The following is a 20,674-nucleotide window of genomic DNA, read 5'->3' on the forward strand; positions in this document are numbered from 1 at the left end:
TCCTGGGTCAGAAGTGCCATGACAGCCATCACCACCAAGATACCAAATGCTTGGGGACCCGCTGGGGGGACCATGCCTTTCTCCCTGGTCCTCCACCAGCAGCTGCCAGTGCTACAGTGAGACAGGGGCTGGTCTGGGGGCTCTGGGTGGCCACTGGCTTGTTCTTTTACATCATCGTATTTATTGTGTGCAGGTAAGGGATGCAGGTAACTCTTCTGGACCAAGCTTAGGTTCAATTGCTAACTATAGTGTCATGTAGATGGTGCTGGAGGTGAAACTTGAATTAAAACCCCAGCACCAAAAACTCTTAGTCTTTATCCCCAGAGACACATGTTTTCCTAAGTACGGGACTATTTTTTGCTTCATTTGCAGGTGCCAACGTGCATTCAGTGAATTAGTCAGGGCTGTGCTCAGAACCTGAGGCAGGTGGTTTCGCTGCCTTCTGACTCTCTACATTTATACATACACAGAGCCTTTGGAGGTTCTGCCTGTAGGCGAGTATCACCCTCTTGCTGTTTTTCCTGGGTCCTTTTTAAAAAAATCTCAGTCTGACCCATGAAATGAGGGCTTCCCCAGTGCTTATGAAAAGAATGAGCCAACAAACAAAAACAGTTCTAGTCACTGGGTCAGAAGATCCTGGTGTGAATACCAGCTGTCACCTACAGCAGCGTGACCCTGGGCAAGTCACAGGACCTCTGGGCCTCAGCTTCCTCCTTTGTGAAATGGAGCTGATGCTGGTCCAACTTTGCCTCCCTTGCAGGTTGGTGGTGAGGATCAAATGGGCTGAAGAATTTGCAAGAACTGTGTGTACTGGTTTTTACAGCCTCAGTGCCATGCCAGGGTAAAGGCATTATCTTTTTCAAAGTGAATACATGCATTTAAGGCTATGTATTTCCCCCTGAGTACTGCTTTGGCTGCTTTCTGCACATTTTAATTTGTCATATTTTCACTATTCATTTCAAAGTATTTTCTAATCCTCACTGCAGTTTCTTTTTTGATCCAAGATTATATGTATGTTGCTTGATTTTTCAAACATTTGGAGAATGTTTTAGTTGTGTTTTTCTTGTTGATTTCTGGCTTATTCTACTGGCTTATTCTGGCTGGCGAATATGCTCTGTATAATTTCAGTCCTTTGAAATTTGTTGGGACTTGCTTTATGTCCCAGAAAATCGTTTCTTTCAGTGAATGTTCCATGTGTGTTGAAAAGAGTGTATACTCTCCAGTTTTGTTAATTATGTCGTTAAAACATATATTCCTACTGAAAAAAAAAAGAAGGGGGAAAAAGGCAAGGGTTTTGGTGAACATTAAGCACCTCATCTCAGTTCTGAACACGGCAAGATGCTGTGAAAGAAACATCCTCTGTGGGGTGGGAGAAGGGGCTCCAGGGGAGGGCTGCTGCCTAGGGGGCCTGTGGGTGGGGCTCCATGGGACAACATGGCTAGGCCTCTGCCATCAAAGCAGGGCTAATGAGGTCATTAAGCCCAGAGAGTGAAGGATGTCGCCCCTACCCATTCCCTCCCTTCTCATAACCCCTCTGCCCCTATGCAGGATTTAAGGAGGACTGGGCTTGGCATCCAGAGACCTGGGTTCTTGTCCCATTTCTGTTTTCTAAGTTGCTCTGTGACTCTGGGCCTCGGTTTTTCTCGTCTATAAAACTGCAACGACTCTATCTCCCTTACTGAGATGGGTAAAGTTGCAACTGCATCACCTGAGGCTCCATGTGTATGATCATGTGCCTACAAATAACAAGGGTCAATACTTACTGATCATGTACCACATGTCAGGCATGGTCCTAAGCCCTTTGGAAGGGTCCCCCCTTTTAAGTCTCCTAGTAACCCCATGAGCAGACATGAGCATCACCCCACGTGACAGATGAGGAAAGGGAGACAAAGGTTATAGAGCCTGCCTGGGCCAGATTGTCAGTAAGGAGGGGGTGGGATTCAGAGTCATGCAGACTGGCTTCAAAGTGGGCTCTTCTCGGGGGGACCATATGCTGCACTTTGCCCACCCAATGCCAGTTTCTCTGGACAGTCCCGGTTCACACCTATTGTCTCGGCATGATTATTTGCAGTGGCCTTTTCACTTAAAAAAGTATCCCGGTTTGGATGTTCATTCAGTCCTGGCTCTTCACCACCATCTTAAATCGGGGGTCAACGGTATTCAATATCTCTCGAGCCCCTGGCTCTTTCTGCCCCCATCCCCTCCACACACTATAGGTTTCTCCAACCCACATGCTCTGACACTCGGGGTCACCAACCCTACGGAGAAGCATAAGGTGTTTCCCTTAACCACAGCATCTGCTAAGATCTGAGCTCAGCCTGTATCCTAAGCATGCCCCTCGGCGCCTGACCCGAGGGTGTCACAGGACAGGGAAGGAATGAATGAATGGATGAACATATGCACCAAAGAGCCATGTGAAAGCCCCTGCACGCTCTAAGAGTTATAGAAATATTTCTCACAAGTTCCCCAGGACACCTGGGTCAAAGGTGATGGAAAGGAGAGAAGCAAAACTCACACACCATCCTTTCTACGGCCCAATGCCTGCGAGTGTGGAGGGCGTTTCGCGTGGATGGTGCAGCACAGGCTCAGCGCCTCCCGACAGGCCTCCCGGGACGTCCTGCCCAAGCTCCCCACGGACCTCCCCTGTCCTCTCCACGCCACCCTCTTCCTCCCCTCATCTTTCAAGGCCAGGTGAGAAACACAGACCTATGTCCGTGGTACATCAAAGTAGAAAAACCCTTCTGAAAATAATACAAATGAGGCACAAATGGGACCAGGACAGTTCCACTGGGGGGAAACACCTGGACATACCGGTGCTCCCTAGAGAAGTCCGACCTCCGAAGAAACCACAGGCTTTGAAAATGAATGAGCATCAGCCCCCTTCTCCGACCCCCACCATGTGCCCTCTTTTCCCTGTGCTGGCTCCAGCCTTTAGGGAAGGCTCTCCGGCTGAGGCTGGGAAAGCCCACAGCCCCTAAGGGCCGCCCCAGTGGGATCTCAGGGCCGGAAAATACACTGGCTTACTCCCCCGCCTCCTGCAGAAGGCTCAGCATCACGGTGGCGTGTGCACGCGCTGGGTCTGAAAGTAGCTCATTCCATAAACAAATGCCGGATCCGAGGGAGGCAGGTCAGTCTGCTCTGCACCAGAAACGTATGCTTTCCTACTCATGGAGACAAGATGCTTGAGAGCACAGAGAAGCCACCTCCAGCCCCGGCGCCTCGCCCAGATTCTGGCCGGTAGTCCCCCAACCCCAGCCCTCTGTAACTTCGGCCAGTGGATAGCGGGGGGCCCCTCATGGGGGCCAGGTCTTTAACTGTCTCAACGGCTCAGCGAAGCCAGTGCTATAACCTCTATTTTATAAACAAGGAGGCTGGGGCTCCCCTGGCACACCGAAAAATCAGGTCCTGGTGTCAGGGAAGTCAAGGTCAAGGCCCCTCAGGTCTGAGCTTTCCGTAGGCTTTGAGGGGAGGAGAGAAGTCGCCTCCATCCAGAGTTGACTTTCCTGTCCAAGTTTGGTCCTCGGCGCATGGACACACCTCCCGAGAAGCCCTGCATAGCAAGGATGGAGGTTCAGAGGTGGTCCATTCAGGGCGAGCTCAGGATCTGTAAGGCAAGGGGCAGTGGCAGCAGGCAGTCCCCAGAGCCCAGGCTGCTGGGACTCAGCAGAGGGTGGGACGTGGGGGTGAGACACAGACAGGGCTTCACCCAACTTCCGGGGGAGCCACACACATCAGAGTCCCCATGAACGGCTGCCCTGGGACTGAGCAGGTGTGCACAGCTGCTCACTTAACAAGCTGCTTACCTGCCTTCTCTCTCTCCCTTCCAGTAAACCAGGATCCTTACCACCCATCCTTCCCGGCCAAGCCTGGGTGCCCTGCTTCTCAAGGGACCAGCTGGGTGAAATCCTGACTTTTGCTGGAAGTTGCCAAGCAGGGACTGGGCAGCACAATATACAGTGGGTGGGCAGGTGGGGTGGATACCTCAGGGTTGGGCTGCCCAAGCCCCGTGAGGGTGGGAAGACATTCGGGGGCTGGTACACCTGACAACTCCCCACCCCATGGATCCTTTTAAACATACAAACTAAACTGTGACCTGTAGGTAGATAACCTCCCCTTTTTCTAGAGGAGGAGAGGTGCACTGAAACTTACTTTAGTTTGATTCAACAGGTAGTCAAGACGGCTAGTGTTCGAGCAAAAGCTGTCCTCCCCTCCTTCCATTATAATGGAGTTGGAGCTGGGTACGTGGCCACCGAACCAGTGCCTACATTTCCCAACCGTCTAAGTGGCTGTATCTGGCTGTGTGGTAGTTTTTGACAAAGGAACGTGAGTAGAAATGCTACTTCCAGGCCTGGGCCTTAAAATATTGCCCCTGCACATCTCCACAATCCTCCCCCCTCCCAAGAGCTGGGCCACAGATGTGCCTGAAACCCAGTTTCAACCATGCAGACAAGGACAGCCCCTCAGAGCAATGGTTCTTTAACTGTAGAGTCTATTAGAATTCCCTGGAAGGCTTTTACAAACACAGGTTTCTGGGCCCACCCCCAGGGCCCCACCCTGGTCATTTGCTTTTCCAACAAGCTTCCAGGGGATGCCGATTCTGCTTGTCTGGGGACCACACACTGCGCTTGGGGATGGTTGAGAAAGAAGAAGGCAGGATCCTAGATCCCTGCAGGACCTTGTGGAGCAGGACTGCCTGCCTACCCTGGACCATTCCGAGAGAGACAAAGCCATTTTTTTCTTTAAGCCACTGTCCTGTCAGGTGTCTGATACAGCCATTCAGCCTTGCCTCTAACTGAATTGTATCTCTAGGGGTCACAGTCTTCTCTGTGTGACATCCCACTGAAAAAGAAGAAGAAAATTCTGCTCCAAGTCCACCGCTAGGGGCAGCAAATTCTTCCTTGATCCGACACACCACAGAGCCAGGATGCAATCTCAGGTGTACGATTCCCAAACTAGACCAAATCGCCATGCATACTCTCTCCCGGGTCTCCCATGTTCCCCTGAATCAAATTATCGCCAGAGCCCCTTCTCTTCACCACCAAGGTCTGAAGCCTCATGTCCTCACCCAGTCCTTCTGCAGCCGATGGACCAGGCTAGGGGAGCAGCGGAGGCTGATGATGAGACGTGAGACCCTCAACCCACCAAGGAGAAGCACCGCCGCTCTGAACTAAGACTGCAGGGTTTTAATTCTGATACACTGGGTCTCAAAAGCACCTTTAAAAAGAACAATGCACTGCTGTCAGGTGTACTTACTGCTCCCACTAAAACCAGCTCAATTAGAGCGAAGAACACAGTCTATAATTTTTCCCACACTCAGAGATGGATCTATATTATAATTTCCCTGATCTTCTTGAATGAATGGATTAAGCTTTCCACCGAGCAAGAGCTGCTCTTTTCATCACCCACGTGGAGACACATGCGTGAGGCCCTGTGCAGGGGTGGGGGGGGCTGCTCGGCCATGACCCCCAGGGAAGGCTGTTGCTCAGCACGAGGGGCATTTGGTTGGGGGGGAAAGCATGTGCCCTGGACCCCAGGCGAGGGACAGGCGCCGAGGGCTGTCCTCCCTTCCCGTGATCCGCAAAGACAGTGATGCTAGGAATGTCCGCTAATGGACACGGTGTGGTGTGTACAGAGGCGTCGGCAGACGGGGGAGGGCAGGGCCCGGGGGATCTAATTCAGGGTGCCCCTTGCTATGCACCAGCACTTCGAGCAGGTCACTGCCCCTCTGTGTGCCTCGGTGTCTTCATCTACACAATGAGGACGCTGGTGTTCTAACAGGACATTCTTTTTTTTTTTTTTTTGCGGTACGCGGGCCTCTCACTGTTGTGGCCTCTCCCGTTGCGGAGCACAGGCTCCGGACGCGCAGGCTCAGCGGCCATGGCTCACGGGCCCAGCCGCTCCGCGGCATGTGGGATCTTCCCGGACCGGGGCACGAACCCGTGTCCCCTGCATCGGCAGGCGAACTGTCAACCACTGCGCCACCAGGGAAGCCCAGGACATTCTTTTAAGTAAATTTTCTGGTAGAACCTCAACATGTAAAACAGATAAACTGCAGCTTCTCTGGCAGAAGGGGTGTGTTAAGCCCCCTTCCCCCACTCAAGCTCACTTGATCACTGTCTCCCCTCCCCCACTCCCCCTAAAGCCCGAACCACAAAGAAACCCATTCTAGTGCTCTCTGAGACCATGCAGGCGTGAGCTTCTTTATTCTTTAACTCCATAGCCACCCTGCACTGTCCATGGTCAGATGAGCCAGGGGAGAGCTGGCGGGGTGGGGGGTGTGTGTCTAAATCTCAGGAATCTGTATCATAGACCCAGAAGATATTTTTAGAACTGAAAGTGACCTCCGAGATCATTTGAGAAGTCTTTCACTTGATAGATGGTTCGGCTTGTGATGGTCCCCGTGGGCCTCAACCCCACCCTACTTTTTCTCTTTCTTTTTTTATTGTGGCAAAATACACAGAACATAAACTTTACCACTGTCACCATCTTAGGTCACTTGCACAGATATATAATAAGGCCAGTGGGTGAGCAGTTCTCAGCAGGACGAAGCGGTCGGTGCTCTTAGCATCCCCAGCCCACAGACAAGGAAACTCACCCGAGGGCACGCGAGTCAGTGTGAAATACAAATCCACCCCCTCATCCACTCCCCGTGCTGCTCCCCCGTCTCCCAGACAGCGTGGCCGGTCGCCCTGCCCAGGCTCCTGGTGCCGGCCCCCCAGGAGCACGTCCTAGTTTGGGTCCTGCCAGGCCGGTTCACTAGGTGGGCGGCTCTCCAGTTTGGGCCGTGGCATCAGGCTTCGCTGATTCGTGCCCAGCTCCCAGCTGATGGCGAGAGCATCTCCGCCAGGAGGCTTCCGCTCTGCCCTGCTCCGTGCCCTCGGCTTGGGCCTGGGGACCCCGGGTCAGGAGGACCGGCCCCTTCTCTCCCCCCAGGGTGGCTCCCAGTGCATCTGACTCACACTGTCCAGGCCCTGGACTCAGCCAGGGAGCCTGAGCCTGGGCTGGGTCTTTGGAAGCTGCACCGGACCTTGGGGGGCTGAGGCCATGTGACCAGGGCCCGGCAAAAGGGCTGCCAACCACACAGAGGCCCAGAGGAGGCGGTGGCCGGAGATGCCAGCCAGGCAGTTCTGCTCCAGCGCCTCTGGCGCAGGGTTAGGCTGGAAGCATCGGAAGCAGGTCTTCCCATCACTCCGCCATCCACCCATCGGTGGTCCAGCCGACACCCGGCTGCTAGTGCCTTGTAGAAATCACAGAAGGTCAGAAGGGCTGGGTGAACGTGACCCTGAGAGTGGAGGGAAACCCCCCACATCCACAGCCCCCCAGTGAGCCTGGCAGAAGCAGGGGACACTCTGGGCCCGTGGGCCTCCCAAGCTTGGATTCGGGGCTCACACTGGAGCTAGAGGAACTGGGGGCGATGCTGTTCTTAGAGACCAGGGTGCGCTTCCTCCGTTGTGGGTACTGAGCAGGGAAGGGGGTAAGTGTGGGTGAAGCGCAGCTTGCCCCTCCCCCCCATCACACCAGCAGCAGCAGCAGCAGCGCCTCCATCGAGGGGACAGGACGATCAATGGCGGTTTGAAGGCTTTGTGGCTCTAAGGGACTAGCCAGGCTGCAGGGGGGATGCTCTGGCGGGCAGGAGGGGCCCTGTAGAAGCCTATTTCACGGTGCACGTGACTTTGGCTTATGGACATTCACAACCTGCTCCTGGGACTCAGAAAGGCACAGACACTCCTTTCCAGGCATCGGGAAATTAAAAAAAAAAAAAAAAAAGCCCAAATGACACAAAAATTCATCTCTGTTCCCAGAGATGAGGATTGGTACTATTGCTCATTTGCTTTCAAAACAGTGCCTGTCTTGTCTCTGGAGCAGGACACCGTGGCTGAGAAGTAAGCCTGAAAGACCATTCCTTCCAAGGAGTTATAACGTGGAGGCCCCTGAAACTGTATGGAAAGATGTTACCATTTACATGCTGGGGTCCCATAGGTTTTAGCACATCCCCAAAGGGGTTTATGACTTTGCTCCACAAGAAGGTTAAGGTTCCTTTTTTGGGTAGGTACAGATAAGACCTGGACTATGAACTCCTACGGGAAGGCCTGTGTCTTAGACACAGGCTCAGAGACACTGTGGGCCCCAGGGATGCAGCAGAGGCCAAGCTGGGGAGGAAGCCAGGTGTCCCGGGTATCCGGACCCTGCTTCAGCTTGCTTTCTGCCAGAGCACACGGATGGTGGATCTATGTGCGTGTGTGTGCAAGGCTGCGGGAGAGGACATTCATGCATCCAATTCTAAACTCCAATTTTCACTTTGGGTCTTGGATGTAAATCTGCTAGGTCTTAAGTCCAGGAGATGATGTAATTTATCAAAGAGAGTTTGGAAGCTGCTAAGCTCCCTGATAAATAAACCATGTTTCTTCATCCCAGGTCTGTGAAAACATATTTTCTATGGACTTAGAAACCTCCCCCCACCTTGGAAAGTATTAGAATCTTCCCCCCACAGGAGAGCCAAGCATACACAAACTTGTCTTTTTAGAGATACTTGACCTTTCTGGGCAAGGAAATAATGTACTCACATGGCAACTAACCAGCAACCCCCGCACCGTTACCCTAATTCTTTCCAAAAAAGAACTATAGTTCCATGAGTTCCAGAGGGAGGATGTTATAGAAACGGACTTGGCATCAGAACACCCTAGCTATTGCCCACATTGGCTCCCTAATCGGGTACCAATTACATCATCACCAGGAGCATCACTACCCATTGTTCCCAAGGTTTGGAAAGCTGCCTGCATGTCCCAGGTCTAGAAGGTGGAGTGGAGACTTCTTAGACATCAGTTCATCCTCACGTGTTTTCGCCAGGGAGGCCCAGAGGGTGGAGGCCATTTCTCCACTCTCACCAGGTAAGACTGGGAAGAGCTGGGACTCAAACCCATATCTCTGGTCCTCAGTCCTAGTTTGGGGGCTGCGGGGGGCTGCAGACTCCCAGCGCTGCCCCATGGTCATGATCTCTGAGCTCTTGCTGGCCCTGGTCATAACCAAGCCCACCAATACCAGGACATCAGGAGCTAAGGAGCGTATAGTGCTCTGGAGACGCGAAAACTCTCAAAGGATGCCTTGTTACTACTGATAGCGATGATAGTATGTAAGATGTAAAATTTGTCTGTCAATTTAGCTGCTAATTTTCCAAATGAGGAAGGAAGAATTTAAGAACCCAGCCAGCTCTGTGGGGAGCAACTGCATTTTTGACAACCCAGATGGAATCTTTATCTCTGGATGCTCATGTGCCTCTGGTCCTTGAATTCTTTCTAAGGTGGCACATCAGCAATCCAGCCTTTCGGTGGACTCACACCCTTCCAAGGACACCCAGGACACTGGGCAAGGCTTGGGAGAACAGGGAATAATTGCTTTACGTGTTCACAGGCTCACCAGCTTAGGTTTATTGAAATGCCACCTAATGCCTGATGGTGGGCAAGCTTCCCCTCCACTTCCACCGATCCTGAGGCCAGACATCCCTGGGTTTGTTAGCTGTGGGATTTGGGGAAAGTCTTTAACCTCTCTGTGCCTCAACATTCACAACTATAAAATGGGGATAACAGCCCTGTGATGATTGTAGGAGATAATGTACGTTAAAACCTCACACAGTGCCTGGCACATAGCAGGACATCAGTAGGTTCTAATCCCTATGACATTTTTATAAATGCCCCATGTGCTACATTGTTGGAGGGCCAGCAATTGGGGCGAAGTACCCTGGAGGGATCTGCCTTCCCTTGAGGGAGTGGTTGGGAGAACAGAATTCACCCTCAGTCAGGAGGTGATGGTCAGCAATCCAGCCTTCCGACTTCCCAGGCACGTATAATGTTCATTTAAATGATTTCAAGATAGCTCAGACGTGTGCTTAAATCCCTGCATTTACCAAATGGGTACCTTCTACAAGTTAATGTACTAGAAGACAATCATATGTAGTAAAGAAAAATAGAGCTCAAAGCTAAAATTGCTATTCATGATATTTGTTAAGGATAACATGATTGTTGTAGGTGGTAGTGTTATTCTAGTCCCAAGTTCTGCTTCCTGCAACCATTTCACCTCCCAGGGCCTTGGCTGTGCATAAAATAACAACTACAGTTATGTCCAGCCTTGAAATAACCTTCGAGGCCTCGCCATCCCCTCCTGCTGGCTTCCTCCCGCCTTGCCTTCTCCACCTAACCGTCTCTGACGTTCGCCTGCAAACAGGAAGGTTTAGGTTTGAAAGGCCAAGCCTGAGAGCAGTGGTCTCAAACTTGAGGTGCATCAGAATCCCCTGGAGGGCTGGTTAAAACACAGTTTGCTCCCCGCCTCCCCCCAAGAGTTCCTGAGTTGGCAGGTCAGGTGGGGTCCAGAATTTTGCATTTCTAACCAGCTGGGGGAGGTTGACACTGCAGACACTGCAGGTAGAAGACCTCGCTTTGAGAATTACTGCCTTAGGGCAGTGATTTTCAACGTTAGCTGCACTAGGACACCCTCCCCACCCCTCCCGCCAAGGAATGTAAAAAAACCCCATTCCCAGGCTTCACCCCAGGTGAACTCGGTCGGGATCTCAGAGGGGAGCAGCCCAGAGACCCTGGTTCAGAGGCTAAGCTTCCCTCCAGCCGCGGTGCCCACATCCGGAGCCCTGGGTGCGCTGAGCTGTCCATGATCACAGCCTGGGGCTGATGGCTATGGCCCAGCAAACCGTTTTTGCACGGGACCAGTTCAAATGTTTCAGGCTTTGTGGGCCTCTGGCCTCTGCTGTATGTTCTTCTTTGTTTTTTGTTTGTTTCAGCCCTTTAAAAAGGTAAAAATCATCCTCAGCTTGCAGGTCATCCAAAAACAGTTTGCAGAGCCCTGGAGAACAGCCCGTTATGCAACTATTAAATCTAATGATGGAAACGGCAGCTCACAATCAGCATTAATCATACAGTAAATTAAAACCAAGGTAGAAGGCAGACCGATTCAAAGGAACTAAAGGTACGATATAAACATGGTTTCTCCCGCTAATCTTTTACTTGTTATCATCACTGTTTTTCTCTAACCCAGTTTTCCTTTCTACATCAAAAAGGGAGGGGGGGTGGTAGAGGCAGCACAGGAATAAAGACGCAGATGTAGAGAATGGACCTGAGGACACGGGGAGGGGGAAGGGTAAGCTGGGACGAAGTGAGAGAGAGGCATGGACATATATACACTACCAAATGTAAAACAGATAGCTAGTGGGAAGCAGCCCATAGCACAGGGAGATCAGCTCGGTGCTTTGTGACCACCTAGAGGGGTGGGATAGGGAGGGTGGGAGGGGGACGCAAAAGGGTGGGGATATGGGGACATATGTATACGTACAGCTGATTCACTTTGTGATACAGCAGCAACTAACACACCATTGTAAAGCAATGATACGCCAAAAAAGATGTTAAAAAAGGGGGGGGGCTTCCTTCCACCCTCCTCCAGCTCACGGTACCAGTACCTGCTTCCTAGAACTCGCTTGGAACTTTCGGGTTCCAGCAACTTAAAAGCCCTCAGTGATGTGCTCAGAGCTGTCAGAAAGTGCAAACTGCCTTCTGAGTATTTCATTCTCTCCCAGGGCTCCTAGTCCTAACTTCCTGTCTCACCCTCTCTGCCCACAGACAGAGGAGTTTCTTTCTTCTGGAATAAAATTCCTGGCTTCCCGAAGTCTCTGTGTGTGCAAAACACACTCCAAACTGTGGAGTCACGTGGCCCCTGCCCGTGGCCCCTTCTCCCCCTCCCCCTCCTCTCCAACCCTGAGAGCCCTGGGTCGCTGGTCACTAGGCCACTCCCTCCTCTGTCCCAACCTATCTGCTCAGTTTTGGCCTAAAAGTCATCGTACCCGGAGCAGCTGGTGAGCTTCTCTAAACGGGCCTCAGAACTCCTAGAGGCTTTGTGCTTTCTAATCTGTTCCAGAGCTCAGACGAAATGGACAACACCCACCTCTACTTCTTTCTTTTGAACCTTAAAAAACCCCTAGAACCTGTTAGTGAATGACCTGAGCTGACTTTTTAAAAATGTAAATGATTTAAAGCAGAAGGGTGGAGGCCTGGAAAGGAAACGGCAGCCTCCAGCATTTTCCAAAGATATACATCGAGAGCACTTAACCAGCCCACTTGTTTAAAGGATTAGTTCTGCCCTAACTGGGCCACCATCCACAACTGTGACCCACAGGAGGGTCCTTGCTGGCTTCCTGGGCCAGAAACAAGTATAGCCTCACAGGGCCCCGTGCCTGGTTTAACGGTCGGCTGTTTCATCTCAGAATTCTTAATAATTTATCTTTGAACTTGGGTTTCATACGTGAAGTCTCATGGGACGGTGGGCATGAATGTGAGCTGGGGAGATACACACAGTATGTGGACCCACGGTTCCTTGATGCCGCATTTGATATGATTCCCCAGGAGCACAGAATCCCAGGGCATCCTCCCCCCGCCAACACACATTACCACGGGAGAGGGTCTGAGTACCCTCCCCGTGATCTCAGATTAGGGACCCAGCGGAGCAACTTCCCGGAACATTTCCTCAACCTCTGTAACATCCTCAAGTCTTGAATTCTTGGTATTTGACAGCAAAGCTAATTAAGCCTTTAAGAAGGGCCATGCGCATAGCCCCTGAGGAGGGGGGCAGTGAGCATGGATGGGAGAAGTTCTGGAATACAGCCAGCTCCTCTCGAAGCCAGGTGGGGAGGGGAATGGCCCACTTGGAAGGGCACCCAGAGGAGGTAAGGGACGGGGCTGGCCTGGACGGGGGGAACCTCGGGGACCTGAAGCCAGGCTATGACCTAGAGACGGTCTCCTCCACTTACAGAGCAGCAAAGGTCACAGAAGGCGCTCAGGAGAAGGCAGAGTCCAGATTCCAGGCTGGACAGCTGACCGCCCCGGGCTCTCTGCCCTCCCCCCGCGCTTTCCCGACCCTTCTCTGAGCTCCAGCTGTGGCCTGCATGAGACCCCCTCCCCGCCCCCACTGCAGTCTGCACTCAGCTGTTCTCGCCTCTCCTCCGGGGAGTAAGTTTCATCTCCTTCACAACAGGATGCTCGGAGGTCAGGGCTGGGTCTTTATTACTCTCAGGCCTGGAGGACCAAGGCTCTGGCAGGCACACAGGGAACGTGAGACTATTGACCACGCCCCCCGGACCCGGAACCCCCTTCCCCCTCCACCACCTCTATGGGCTCTGCCCTCTGCCTGTGCCCTCTTGGAAGGTTAAACCTTCTGGACCCAGGAACGCACAAGAGTCAGCCCAGCAGGGACGCGTACAAGAAGCAAGGTCAACAGTCAGAGGAACTAGCAGAGGGCTCTGTCCCGCACTCAGTGCCTCTGTCCACTTCCCCCGTCTCTCTCCTCAACCAGCCACCTAAAACAACCCCACAAACAACTCAACCTCCTTCCCCGTCCCTGGGTGAACTACTGATGCCCAGCCCTTGGGGTTTAGCAAAGGTGGTGATGAACTGTATTCTGTGCCCCAAACCTGGGCACAGCACCGGACAGGGGAGTCACCCTGCCATTCACAAATGAATTTACAAGAAGCGACGAAGGAGGGATGATTTCCGTGGCTGCTTAAATACAGGGCATGGCACGCCATCCACCTCCCTCTCCTGGCTCAGGAATCACTCAGAGAGAAGGGCGTCCTCCACCACCAACTACTTGAGAAAAACCAGGCCGAGCAAACTACTGGGGAGAGACACGTGCATCTGGGCAGTCTGCCTGGGACACACCCAAAGGAGGAGGATGGCAGCCGGGAACCCCACACAGGCAGCTCTCCAGCATCAGCATGTCTCCTATCCACTCTGTGATGTCCACTGTTTCCTTCTGGTCCAGAACCCCGCATACCCCTTGATGCAGAATCCTCTTCACATTAATCTTGACCCAAAGCTCAGGAAATTAAACCAGTTGCAAAAAAGCAACCGTATCATGAATTCCACGGCCAAGCAGTGATGGCTGATGGGATGACAGCTCTGCGTGTCTGAACCACAGCCTCTGGTCACCCCCGAGGGCTGAGTGTGCGTTACTCCCTGTCCCAGTACTGTTATTTCAACTTGGGGTTGAAAAGGCCCCACTGTCTTCGGATGCAATGGTTTTCTCGTTTTATTTTAATGGGAGGGCCCTTCCTTCAAGGGAAGTCCTACCTGGAAGCCAGCCTCTAACTCAGATCAGTCCCGAGCTGGGGTGTGCAGGGCCCGGGGCCCTGCCTGTGGGCCCGCCGACCCCTCACAAGCTCCCAGGAGCACAATGTGAAAGACACGCATCCATGTCCCTTATTGAGTTGCTCACTCACGCTCTGACACAGCTTCTCCGGAGCACCTACTAGGTTCCAGGTGCGGTGAGCCAGCAGGTAACAGGATACAGGAGGTCCCTCCTCGGCAAAGCTCTCAGTGTGGCTGGATGCAGCTGAGAGCGGCTCAGATGGTGCGGACAGTGCTAGGAAGGAAACAGATCAGGGCAATGTGACTGAGGCCGGGAGGTGGCCACTTTGGATAGAGGGTCACTTCCTCTCTGAGGACGTGAAATGTGAGCTGAGACCAGAACTATGATCTGGAAAGATGCTGATTTTGACCAACGAGGAAACAGACCCAGAGAGGTGAAGGGACTTTCCCCAGGTCACACAGCGGGTAGGAAGCCGAGCTGCACTGAACCGGGGTTTCCAGGGTTCTTTACTAAGCAGCTACTACGGGCCAAGAAGCCTTGGTGACAGGTGACATCCAGGGGTGACAAACCACAACCACATCCCGGTGTCTGGGGCTGTGAGGACTCTTGACACCCTCCCTGCCCTCCTCGGCAGGTACAGCGTTGGTCCTAGAGGATGCCCTGTGACCAGAAGATGGAACACTGAGGCTGCTGACCAGGGACTGAGAGCTCCCTCCTCTGCCATCTCCCTGGCCTGAACTGTGGCCTGACTGCTTCTGGTGGTAGTGACAAGCAGAGAAAAGCCAGCCGGTGGATGTGAAGGTCCCAGCCCGCCTGGAGGAGGGTCTCTGCACACCTGAGCTGCTCCAGGGCTATGATTTGAAGACCAGCCAAGCCGGCTGTCCTCTTGTGCTGTGGAAGCATCCACACCAAAGGGGCAGCACCAGGCAGGCCTGCGAATACCTCACACTCCAAGGGATCGAGGTCCGGCACTGGGCAGACACTCCTATCTCTGGAATATTCTAGGGAGCGGTGTGAAGACAGCTCCTGCTGCAGCCCACAAACCTGGCCCCCGAGGCATTCCCCAAAGCCCGATCGCGCCCGTGGGCCTGGCCTTCACCCTTTGTCCCTGGAGCCTCCCCGCTGTCAAAGCACTTTGCTTAGCTAACCTGAGCCTCCAGACACCTCCCGAGGTGGGTAGGACAGCAGTCATTAGTCCCATTTTGCACACGAAGCAACTGAGTCCCAGGGTGACAGGCGCAGAGAACACGCTACTGCCGTGGTGACCCTCCACCAAGTTCTGGTTCAAACCCAGGTCTCCAACTCCACCTCTAATCCAGATGCCCACAGCTAACCACAGACCACCCACTCCGGCCGAATACCACCCAGGTCTCTCCCCACACGTCCACCTACCCTAGGCCCTAGAGTGCACTTGGGGTTTTTCCAGGAGCTCCCTTTTCTCTCCACGCCACCCTGCCCCACAGTGGGTGCCCATGTGCTGACAGGGCCAGCACTCACCCCCGCACCCTCGGCAACTGAGACCCAGCTTGAGATGCCCTCCTGAGCCCCTTTCGTATTTCCAGCCAAGTCATGTGTGTGAACATACAGCTGGTGAAAACAATACATCTAGAACCTTCCACACCTCCTGTCCTTCCATACCCAGCCAGCCAGCTGCAGGCACAGGAACAGGCAGGAAACACAGGTGACAGGGCCTGCAGAGCCGGGTTCCCCCAAATGCACAGATGCGCCCATGAAACTTGTGGACCACCCTGGCAGGCAGACGGACCCACCGAGAACGATCCTGTGCCCGCACAGGAGACACGCCAGCTGCCAACACTGGGCAAGCCCTTGCCGGGGGCACCGAACCAAGGACTGCACCCATTCTAGCTAGGATGGCTCTGGGCCTGTCACCTCGGGCCCGTGCATAAGAGCCACCAGAAGTCCGGGTGGACAAAGAGAATGACGTTTGCAGGAGGGACAGACGCGCCCCGAGGACCCGAGCTCCCTCCCGAGACACTAAGTGCAGACGGGCAGTCTCGGGAGGACGGGTGGGAACACGGCAGCCAGCGGCGCGTGCTCGCCCCATCCTGCCCCCATCCTCCCGGGAGCCGGCTGCCGCCGGGCCGCGCTCGGCTACGCAACTCCAAGCCCCTCCCGCGGGAGTCCCGAGCGGCCGCCGGGCCCCCTCCCGCGCCCCGGCCAAGCACTCACCGGTCGCGGGCTCCGCAGCGAGGGCTGCCAGCGCCGGGGCGGGGCTGCAGGGCCAGCGGGTGAGGACCGCAGCCGCGCTCACCCCGCGCTCGCTCTGCACTTCCTGCGGCCGCGCCCCGCCTCCTGAGCGCCCACCCCCGGCCCCTCCAATGCCCGGGCTCCTTCTCCCGCCGCCCCGCCGGCCGCCCGTCTTTGTTTGGGGTTGGCCTTTCTCCCGTTCGGAGCGCACGAAGCGAATCCAGCCCGAGTCAGGGCAGCTGTGCGGTGGCCCCGGGGGTCCCTGCGAGGAGGGGGGAGGGATGGATGGATGGATGGGTGGGTGGATGGATGGATGGAAGTCGGGCGGCTTGCAGACACCCTACCCGGGCCTCCCGGAGGTCTCCCTGTCGCCCAAGTGGGCCCCTAGTGGGGCGTGAAACCCCACAGGGTACTGGGGGAAGCTGGCCGTGGGGGGTGTGCGGGGACTCTAAGGACCGGCCCGTGTGATCACAAAGAGCCCCCCCTTCCTCCCCGCGTCCCCCCAGACCCATGTACACAAGGAAGACCCCATCACAGCCCTGTCCCTCTGAGAGTCCTGTGGGCCGTCAGCTTTCCATTTCCTGGGCTCTGGGAGTCAAGGTCTCCTCCCGGACGGGAGAAAAAAGCCAAGTTGACACAGCCCATCTGTCCCGCCCTGGCCCAGAGCAGGGGCAAAGCTGCCTGAACTGGATCCAACCGGTGGGGCCTCATGGTTACTGTTACTTGCCAAAGCAGCAAAGGCCTGAGCTTACCCAACCATGGTCTTTTCAAATTTGAGCACAGAGAGCGCCGTTACCCATTTACCAGGCTGCTGGTCCAGGGAAGCCAATGGAGGCGGAGAGCTGAGAGCCATCCTCCCCACACCTCGGGCTGTGAAAGGGGGGCAGAGGGGAGGTGGGATGGGGGCCTCTGAGGGAGGTGACGGCAATAGTCCCTGGGGAGGAAGCACTGAAATGGGGGGTGACTGGGGAAGATGCAGCAGAGGCGGGTCTACAGAGCTGCCTGGGGTGAGGGTCTCAGGAAGGAGGCCTTCGGGGCGCTGGGGGAGAGGGAGCCAACAGGAGCACCGAGAAGCTGAGACCAGGCAGGGCAGGCCGGGCTGAGGGCAGAACCCGGTCTAAGCAGGGAAAGGGTGGGTGAAAGAAGCTGCCCCGGTTGGCGGGGGTCTGTGTGCAGTGCTGGGTGCCACATCACGGAGGAGAGGGCAGGTCCTGCAGGGGCCCAGCTCCAGGGGCGCCGAAGAGGAGGGCGCCCAAGGAAACGGGGCTAGACCCGGCGATGAGGCGCTCCTCAGGGGCTTCTGAGAGGGTCCCTTCAGTGGGGGCAGGATGAGCCAGGTCCCCCCTCCTTGGGGGCATCCGGACCCCATCGGGTGACTTACTTCTGCTCCAGAGGCCTCTGAAGGGCCGTCCCAGCTCCAGAGCTTCCTGAGGGATCAGCTTCTGGGGAAACTGTGTCCAGTTCAAGTTCACTCTCTGCTGTCCCATTTCTCTCACTTTCTTTTTTTTAAAGATTATTTATTTATTTATTTTATTTATTTTTGGCTGCGTTGGGTCTTAGCTGCGGCATGCGGGATCTTTCCTTGTGACATGCGGGCTTCTCTCTACTTGTGATGTGTGGGTTTTCTCTCTGTAGTTGTGGCGTGCAGACTCCAGGGCGCATGGGCTCTGTAGTTGTGGCGCGTGGGCTCTAGTTGAGGCATGCGAGCTCAGCAGTTGTGGCGCGAGGGCCCAGCTGCCCCGCAGCATGTGGGATCTTAGTTCCCAGACCAGGGATCGAACCCGCGTCCCCTGCACTGTAAGTCCAGTGGTGGACTCTTTACCACTGAACCACCAGGGAAGTCCCATCTCTGTTTTTGTTTTTTAAAAAATGTATTTATTTTATTTATTTATTTTTGGCTGCGTTGGGTCTTCGTTGCTGCGTGCGGGCTTTCTCTACTTGCGGCGAGTGGGGGCTACTCTTTGTTGCGGTGCTTCTCTTGTTGCAGAGCACAGGCTCTAGGCGTGCAGGCTTCAGTAGTTGTGGCTCGCGGCCTGTAGAGTGCAGGCTCAGTAGTTGTGGTGCACGGGCTTAGTTGCTCTGTGGCATGTGGGATCTTCCCGGACCAGGGCTCGAACCCGTGTCTCCTGCATTGGCAGGTGGATTCTTAACCACTGCACCACCAGGGAAGCCCTCATCTCTTGCTTTCTTACAGGCGTTGTCCCTAAGAGTCCCTCCCGTAGACGCCAGGCTCTCCGTCTCCGTGCGTGGTCTGTTTCCCAGAAATCCAACCTGCAACAGAGGGTCAGTGAGAAAGGGGGCTGAACAAAGGAAAGGTGGGTTGGGGGTAGAGAAGAGGCCATGAACCCCCGGCACCACATTCAGGGTGAAGGCCGAGCCTGTGGTGGGAGAGAGGCCAGAGCAGCACAGAATGTGAGGCCCCCTCCGTGAGACCTCTGGGGAGGACCTGGGCCTCTGGGGAGGATCTCGACCTCTGATGAAGCAGTTCCAAGTCACAGATGTGCCGGAGAAGGTGGTGTTAAAGGAAAAGCCTGAGAAACGGGTGGTAGAAGATGGTTTTCTAAGGGGTAGAGGAGAGAAGGGTGGAGGAGGCCTGAGTGGGAGAAGAGGCCGTCGGTGGGGTGAGGATGAGGGGAAGTGCGTGTTCACCAAAGTTAGTGTTGTTGAAACCATAGTTAGGAAGGAGACGGCAAAATACTCCGGAGGGACCTTGAGCAATACGAGAGGGCCAGTGACGAATGAACCTCTGAGCCAGGATGTCCGCTCTCCAGCACTATCCCCAGCGACGTTAACATCGAGAGTAGCGAACCCATGGAAGTGTGATGTGCAATTTTAAATTTCCCAGTAGCCCCATTAAAAAAATGTAAAAAGAGGAACAGGTGAAATGACTTCTAATGATCATCTTATTTAACACAATATATCTAAAAATGAGATTGTTTCAACATGAATCAATATAAAAAGTTATTAAAGAGATGTTTTACATTTTCTTCCAGCTAAGTCTTCAGACTCTGTGCGTATTTTACACTCACAGCATATCTGAATTCAGATGCTGCCTCTACGTTGGAAGTGCTTGTTCTGCTTTTGGATTTCATAACATTTATGATTGAAGAAGTAGATTTATAAACCTAAGTTGCTCTATACATACTTAGGCTTTCCAGTAACCACATCGATTGATCAGTTTTAAAATTTAAGTTTAGGTTAATCAACTTAATTGAAATAAAAAAATTGGTCCTTCTGTTGCACTTACACGTTGCAAGTGTTCAGTAGCCACGCATGGCCAGTGTTCCCATGTCAGACCTCACGGATGTGAAACCCCAGACTTCCAGAGTTTGGACTTTGTGTTGTCCTCACCTTCTATGAAAGAATGGACCTTCTCCGCCCCAAGTGCTGCTCCACTAACAAGATCCTGATCTGTTCCATTTTATTTCACACTTGGAGAAGATGGCGGGTGAGGATCCAGCATCTGTGGGAAAGGAACTGGGGGCTGGCTTGGATCCCCTGGGTGAGGAGAGGGAAGTGAGCTGTGAGTTGGACATATTCCATTCCCATCCTCCTCCCGTGTTCTCGTGAGGAAGGCCATGGTTTCCTGGCCACACTGACTCCTCCAAAGGCTGAGCTGATAATTCAGAGGACAGATCTCATTGTCAGGATCCGCACTGTCATACTTTCCCCATCCCCGCCCCAGCTCTGAGCACTGACTGAGTCACAAGTGCTTGGGCTTGGCTTCTGGGTCTCGGCCTCAGTTCCTCATCTGCAAAATGGGAAGAGTACTCCTTCATTTGGGGAAAAAACAAGCAAACAAAAAACGGAGGGGCCGGTGAAATCCCCAGCAGGAAGCTACAGTGAAGGAGGAGCTTTAGTCCTGGACTGGGAGACCTGTGCTTCTCATCCAGACCTGCGGCACATCTGCTGCCCCTGGCTGGGGACCAGCAGCCCCTGCTTCCAGTCTGTATTCTGGCGCCATGTGCTGCCTTACATTGGAGAAAGATGCATCACGGATGCTGGAGGGATGGGACTCACAGAGACTCCTTTAGAAATGTAAAAAATAATAATAACAGGGCTTCCCTGGTGGTGCAGTGGTTGAGAGTCCGCCTGCCGATGCAGGGGACACGGGTTCGTGCCCCGGTCCGGGAAGATCCCACATGCCGCGGAGCGGCTGGGCCCGTGAACCATGGCTGCTGGGCCTGCGCATCCGGAGCCTGTGCTCCGCAATGGGAGAGGCCACAACAGTGAGAGGCCCGAGTACCGCAAAAAAAAAAAAAAATAATAATAATAATAATAATAATACCATTTAGACTTCTTCCCTTAGATCTCAACTGACCATCAC

At 54.0% G+C, this 20,674-nt stretch overlaps 1 protein-coding gene across 1 annotated transcript in view; it reads right to left on the bottom strand.

Annotated features, from left to right (window-relative positions):
• The window catches only part of TSPAN11 (tetraspanin 11), a 60,592-nt gene extending 44,163 nt beyond the window's left edge, over positions 1-16,429 (bottom strand). Inside the window, exons 1-2 of the mRNA XM_081249294.1 lie at positions 16,330-16,429; positions 14,300-14,412 (exon numbers count right to left, since the gene is read on the bottom strand). The gene's annotated coding sequence lies outside the window, so the exon portion shown is untranslated. The remainder of the gene's footprint in view (positions 1-14,299; positions 14,413-16,329) is intronic.
• Between the last annotated feature and the right edge of the window lie 4,245 nt (positions 16,430-20,674).

The sequence above is a fragment of the Mesoplodon bidens genome, assembly GCF_964165515.1.
Source record: "Mesoplodon bidens genome assembly, chromosome: 11".
NCBI lineage: Eukaryota > Metazoa > Chordata > Mammalia > Artiodactyla > Ziphiidae > Mesoplodon > Mesoplodon bidens.